Genomic DNA, 6,524 nt, shown 5'->3' with positions numbered 1-6,524 from the left:
AACTGCCGAGTCAACTGATTTCATCAGCCCAACTAAAGATCAGTTCAGATGACCAGTTAGGAGCATCAGTTAGGAATCAATAATTTGCAGATCAAGACAAGCTTATCTAAATGGATTTCAGCTACGCACAAAGATACAAAATCATCTATACGATCATAGGTACAATAATGGACGTTGCAGCAAAGATTAAAGCCGAGAAATTCCTGGAGGCAAGTAAAAAAAGTCACATATATCAAGGAACGCATTCAAGTTTCATCGATCACATGTGGTGAGTCTATGAGTACGGTCTCAATGCCTCTATAAATACAAGCTCAAGACCATCAACAAACATCACGAACATATAAGAGTGTGTGAAGATACAAAGAAAAAAGCCACGCTTATTTGCTTATCAGCTTTTCATGAACGATCATCCCAGAGGGAATATTCAAGTCATATCAGCTTAGTTTAGAAGCTTACTACTCAGTGTGTGAGAAAACTTTTGTGGTGCAATCCTTGTTCAGTTCTCACACACGCACACACACCACCACTCAAATACAGTCTTGCACAAAGATATTAAACTTGTGTATGTAGTCTTTGACACACACACGTTAAACAAGTGTTGGCTGGAATGTGCTGCCTTCAGTCTAGACTAGGAGTTCAGTTAGGTAGTAGCGTAAGTCCTAAGCTGAGTGGGTTTGTACAAGGTGTTGTATAAATCAAAGTCTTCTAGTGGATCCTACCCGAGGTGGTAGAAGAGGTGACGTAGAAGCAGATGAAGTCTCCGAACATCCATAAACATATCTTGTGTACTTAACTGATTAACTGTTGTTTTCAAATTGATTTGCTCAGTTCGAGGTATTATCTATTCTGTTCTTACCATAACTAAACTGATACATCCGAGAACTGATTGTATGCTTTTCAGTTATTCAGTTTTACATAAGTTAAAATTCTTTCAAATATAACAGCTTTCTTCATGACAGATGACTTCGAGTTTCTTCCGCTTGGTATTAAAACAAGACTCGATTTAATTCATCGATGTTAACATTCTTAGAACACGTACTATTGCAGCTCTTGGAGAATATTTTCTTTGAAGCACCTCAAGGTGCCCAGCAAACGATACTTCAATATATGTATACGATGAGCTGTAAGGCCAAGGCTCAGTGGATGGATAATAATGTCGCTGATGTTCTCGCCGTCGAGTACCACGATTATATATAGATGGATCTATCGAATAGAGCTGATACAATAAAGCTGATAAAAAAGTCACAACTAACGAACTGAATTAAATCAAGAAAATGTACACGTATATGATGATTTGATGAGATTGTTTTGACACGTTATGCACGTATACGATATGTTTACGTTTAAACTTGTAAGATTATTAAATGTATGTTGAGTACAATAATTTTCATTGTTGCATGTTATGTATATGTGTAACGTACCGTACTTTGAACAACTTTAAAATTTGCGGAAAAATAAAAAATTTCTTAATTAAATAAAAACCTTCAAATTTCGATCATCAATAAACTGATCATTCAAAATATTTGTAACGAAAGGATCAAAAATAAAGTTTACTAAAAACACTGGTTTAAATATCGTAAACAATAACGTGAAATCAGAATGTTTGAAACACTGCATAATTTCTTAAAACATGGGCGGTCCTCGGGTTTAGCCTCCGGCTCAGTCCAAGCCGGCTCATCGGTCCCCACCCCTCGTCTCCTCAAAGTCATCTTCACCTGCATCGATCACGTCTAGTGAGTCTAAAGACTCAACATGTATGAACTGGAGATAGCAAGTACTACGTAATAAAAACACATGCATCTTTAAAGTAGGGATTATATACTTGAAACTTGAACGCAATAGCATAAACATACTTGAAACTTGAACGTAGTATCATAAACGTAGACGTGCCATCATCATAAAATTTTTCTTAAACATAATTGCATCATACATACTTGAGCATACATAACATCATTTTGCGTAAAAATATGTTTCAAAGCAAGTGATCCATATATAAATGTGCCTGATCAGACTAAACCACAGTACTAGGCTGACAGGGAAAATCCACTGCCACATACATGAGATCCTCGGTCATGCTTTACTAGGTGGATTGGTCCCTGGTCATGCTTTACCGCTTTCCAATTCTGATCTAAACCCGGTCATTCTTTACCGGGGTGGAGAGATCTTCGGCCACGTTAACCGACTTCCAAATCCATTCATAGTTGGAGAGGTCCCCGGACACGTTATCCGGCTTCAATAACCCGTTCATAATTGGTCACAAGACATTTATCATACCTCAAAAACTTAAAATATTTTCTTTTGCACGTCGAACATACTTACATAGCGTTGGGGGATTCGTTGGATCTCTCTTAAGGACACTGCTGCACATACTAACATGATTTCGAATACCTATCTTGCATAACTTATACGTATAGTCATGCTCACACCCAAAAATGACAAATTTCCTTATGACATTCTAAATCTCTCGAGACTCGACCTCGTTTAATCATCGTAATAAATCATGACATCAAACCCCAAAACAATCCCAAAACAATAATTTAAATTTTTTTTAAGGGAGTACACGGACCCCGTGTAATGGTCTGGGTAGGGGTCCGGGTAGATGCTAGAATTTTGCATTTCGAAGGAAACAAGGGCAAGGACCTCGTGTAAGGGTCAGTGTAGGCTCTGAAAACGCGAAATAACGGGAATCACTACACTTATGCTTAATCCTCCCAAATTAATCATACGGACCGTTAACCAACACCTCAAGACTCATCCTAGGGTACTATGGCATTGACTCAAACCCGTACAAACGTCCAAAACAACGACGCACACCAAACAATGCAATACAACCCATAAACACGACGTTTTGACACCAAAACGCATACTACAACTTTTAATGAAACAAGTTCTTATCGACGCAAACCGACACACCAAAAACCATCCCAAAATCATACTCAACATACTTAAATGCAGCAGCGATCACTCGTTGATCCCCAACGAAGCCTGCAACAATAAAACTTCAAGAACACATTGGGAACACCTTTTCAGAAAATTACAGTTTGAGCAGTCCCACAAAAACAATCATAACTCACTCGTTTCTTATCAAAATATTTCGAATTTATTGTCAAATCGAATGTATCGAAAAGTACTATGTTTTATATGTTGAAAGTTTTTTCCAGAAAGTCGACCGAAAAGTCGTAGTTTTTAAAATGATAGCAAATTTCGAGTTTCCAGATCAAAAATCGTTTCAAAATCGATCCAACAAATTTTTGCTCAAACTTTGCACAACATACATAGATTTTTACGCATAATAAACTAAAGAACATATAATATAACAAGATCGATGCAGAAACAAAAGATTATACATGCCTTTAGATCTTTAAAATACCGAAACGACGATACCGAAGCGGGAATGAGTGTGAGGTTGATCCGGAACGATTTGTAGCTCGAATTCCTTGAAGAAACTGAACAAAAAACTTGCTGGAAAACTGAAGGGAAAGGGGGCGGCTGCTCTTGCTATAGAACCCTAGGTTTTCTTCAAAAAAATTAAAAGGAAATGTGTATGTGTTTGGTGTGTGTTTAACGTGTAGGGGTGTGTGTGTAAATGTGTGTGTGCGTGAGTTAGTGTAGGTAATTAGGGGTAATTATGTGCCTAATTGATAATTAACAACTAATTAAAATATTTACTGATGCGATCTAGGTGAAATGAATGAGCCGGGTCGGGTGCTCCACCGGATCTGCTATCAGTATGATAAAGGAAATAAGAGCAGAGTGTTTGGAACAGAAGCTTTCCTCCTTTAAGCAGCCGAGAATATCTGCGAACAAGAAAGTAACCACGTGAATGGGCGCCGGAGGGATATTCGGCGTGACCACTCCGATGCCTAAGTCAGTGGAAGACCCAAGTTATAAACCAATGTAATCAAATGATGGTTGTGAGATTGGTGTGGAAGGTGAGCAGTAAATGCACAATAAATGAGTGTATTCAATATCTTAATAGATAGTAAATGCAAAGAGGGAATATGGTATTTATAGTAGAGGATGTAATGATGACCTCATTCTTTATGATGCTCATTAATATAGCAGGGCGGCTGATTATACCCTATTATTCTGACATGTCAAATCTTATACTAGTTACATTTAGCCTACCTGATTTTGTCAATCACTTGTATTGGTGTCAGAGATAGTTCGGCCGCACACCCTACTTTGTCGGCGTAATTAAATGTGGCACGTTTATCGAAGTGGCTCGGGAATTTACATAAGAGCCCGGGTATCCAATAGCCCGGGTAGGTTAAGTTCCGTGTGTTCAATGACCCGTCCTTTCGACTGGCCTCTTTACATATTCTCCCTGTCAAGTCATACTCCCAACGTCCCGGGCAGCTTGAGATCCAGATTTCTACTCAGATTATCGTCTTATTGATCCGGGAGCCCTCCTGACCCGGACACTATCCATGGCTCGGCTCCATGACCCGGCTCCAATGCCCAGGACATCCCGGGAATTATTCATGACCCAGGACATCCCGGGGTATCATCATTCCCTCCTTAAATAGTCGGGCTAGAGTCATACTCGCTGTCCCGATCAGTCTTGTGTGCCCGGTCAGGAGAAATACTTTGTCATTTATTATCCGAGTTATTAGTGCTGATGTCATGATATTAGGGCTGACGTAAGCCCTACAATAAATACATGTTGCACTTTTCGTATTTCGAGGAAAATCATTGCGTCTGGATTTTTTCGTAAACCGAGAAAAATCATTACGACGCCTCGATTTCCGTGCTTGTCTTTTCAAATATCCCGCGCAATTTCCTATGCCGATCTCGTACGTCCATTGGTTTCGTGATCAACGGCTTAGATTAGTCCCCCTTTCCTATATATAGTAGCTTATTGGTTTTTCAAAAATCATTTGCAAATTTAAACTTGTAGCCAAGCTCTTGCAAATTTTTCTCTCGAGCTTTCCGACGTATAAATCGTAACTCCGGCGACTTCTATGTTTACCAGCCACCAGTCACCACCTTCATTTCTTTTTCCAGTAAGTCTCCTCTTCTCTAACTCCATTTTCCCTTAGTTATGTCAAACTCTACCTTCTATACGTCTGATAAGAATTTCAGGGGGTGCTCGGAGGATAACTCCCCGACCCCTTCTGAACACTCTATCCATATTCCCATAGGTATCCCCATTCCTTCTTCCCAACTCGTTGCTAAACAAAAAGCCAAAGCCTCTTCCTCCCGATCTATCGCTGCTCAAGGCAAGGAGAAAGGAAAGGTAGCAGGGCCTCTGTGATTCTCTATAGTGACCTCCACCCTTTGCTCTGAAGCCTATGATGAGATTAGGTCCCTAGGCTCGATCCCTTCCTCATACAGAATTAAAATTCCCGGGCCAACCGATCACCCGGACACCCCACCTCCTGGCTTCCAAACTTTATTCTTAGAACAACTGAAGAGTGGTCTCCGCTTCCCGATACACCATTTCTTCGATGGGAATTGCCGATATTTTGGGCTCCCGATTAACCACCTCCACCCCAATGTCTTTAGGATCATGGCTGCTACCTTCATTCTTTTCCATATGAAAAATATCTCAATTAACTCCTCCATTTTTCATTTTTTTACTCTAGTCGGTTTGATGATGGGGTCTTCTCTTTCATAGCCCGGATCCATTACCGATTTTTTGATCGACATCCCTTCATCATTGAAGGGGTGGAAAACAAAATTTTTCTTTTTGCAACTCCCGACCCCCTTGACTTGTGCGTCAGGCTTCTTGTATTCCATGCCCGAGCAACCTGAACTCCCTCGGGATTTTAAACTTCTTCCCCCCTTTACCCGGGGGGGGGGGGGCAACCTGGTTCATTATGGAATAGGGCCCCGCCCTCAAGACCCTGTGGACCAGGTTATAGATGCATATGGTCAGGCTGAGTCACAGACCAGTAAATTACTTTCCCCTCTGTCTTTTTAATCTGCTTTTTATTTTTCTAACTCCACTTTGGTGCAGTAGAAGATGACATGATCAAGGCCAGCCTACTTGAAGCGGCTGCTAAGAAGAAGGCCGAGCAAAAACAAGCTCGAGCAGAGAAGAGGGCCCGGGAGGCCCAAGAGCAAGAAGAGCGACAAGCTCGGCCGGAGGTAGAGGCCCGAAAAACAGAGGAGCGCCGGGTCCGAGTAGAGACTGAAGCCCGAGAAGATGCGATTTCTACCAGGGAGGAGACCACCTCTCTGGTTGCTGAAGAGGACCCGGCACCTCTAAATCATCAAAAAAGGAAGGCCGTGCAGGAGCCTGTCCGAGAAACCATTGTTGTGGAGGAGGAACCTATGATAACCACCCGTGCCCATCCCCCTCCCGGCTCCTCTACTGGTTCTTTCCAGCAGGGTGGAGTGCCTTCAAATTTGCCAAAAATTTTTGGTCATGATGTAAGCACGGACTTGACCAAGATGGTGCGGGGCTTGCTTCATCCCGAGGAGGTGGATCTTCTTAAGGGCCTCCACCCCAATCAAAAGCTGTGTGAGGGTATTTCCTGGTCCTTCTATGTAAGTTTCATTTTTGTCTTGCTATTCGT

Source organism: Primulina tabacum, chromosome 1 (assembly GCF_025594145.1).
Source record: "Primulina tabacum isolate GXHZ01 chromosome 1, ASM2559414v2, whole genome shotgun sequence".
Classification (NCBI taxonomy): domain Eukaryota; kingdom Viridiplantae; phylum Streptophyta; class Magnoliopsida; order Lamiales; family Gesneriaceae; genus Primulina; species Primulina tabacum.
The sequence above is the reverse complement of the archived record's forward strand: the minus strand, read 5'-3'. Positions refer to the sequence as shown.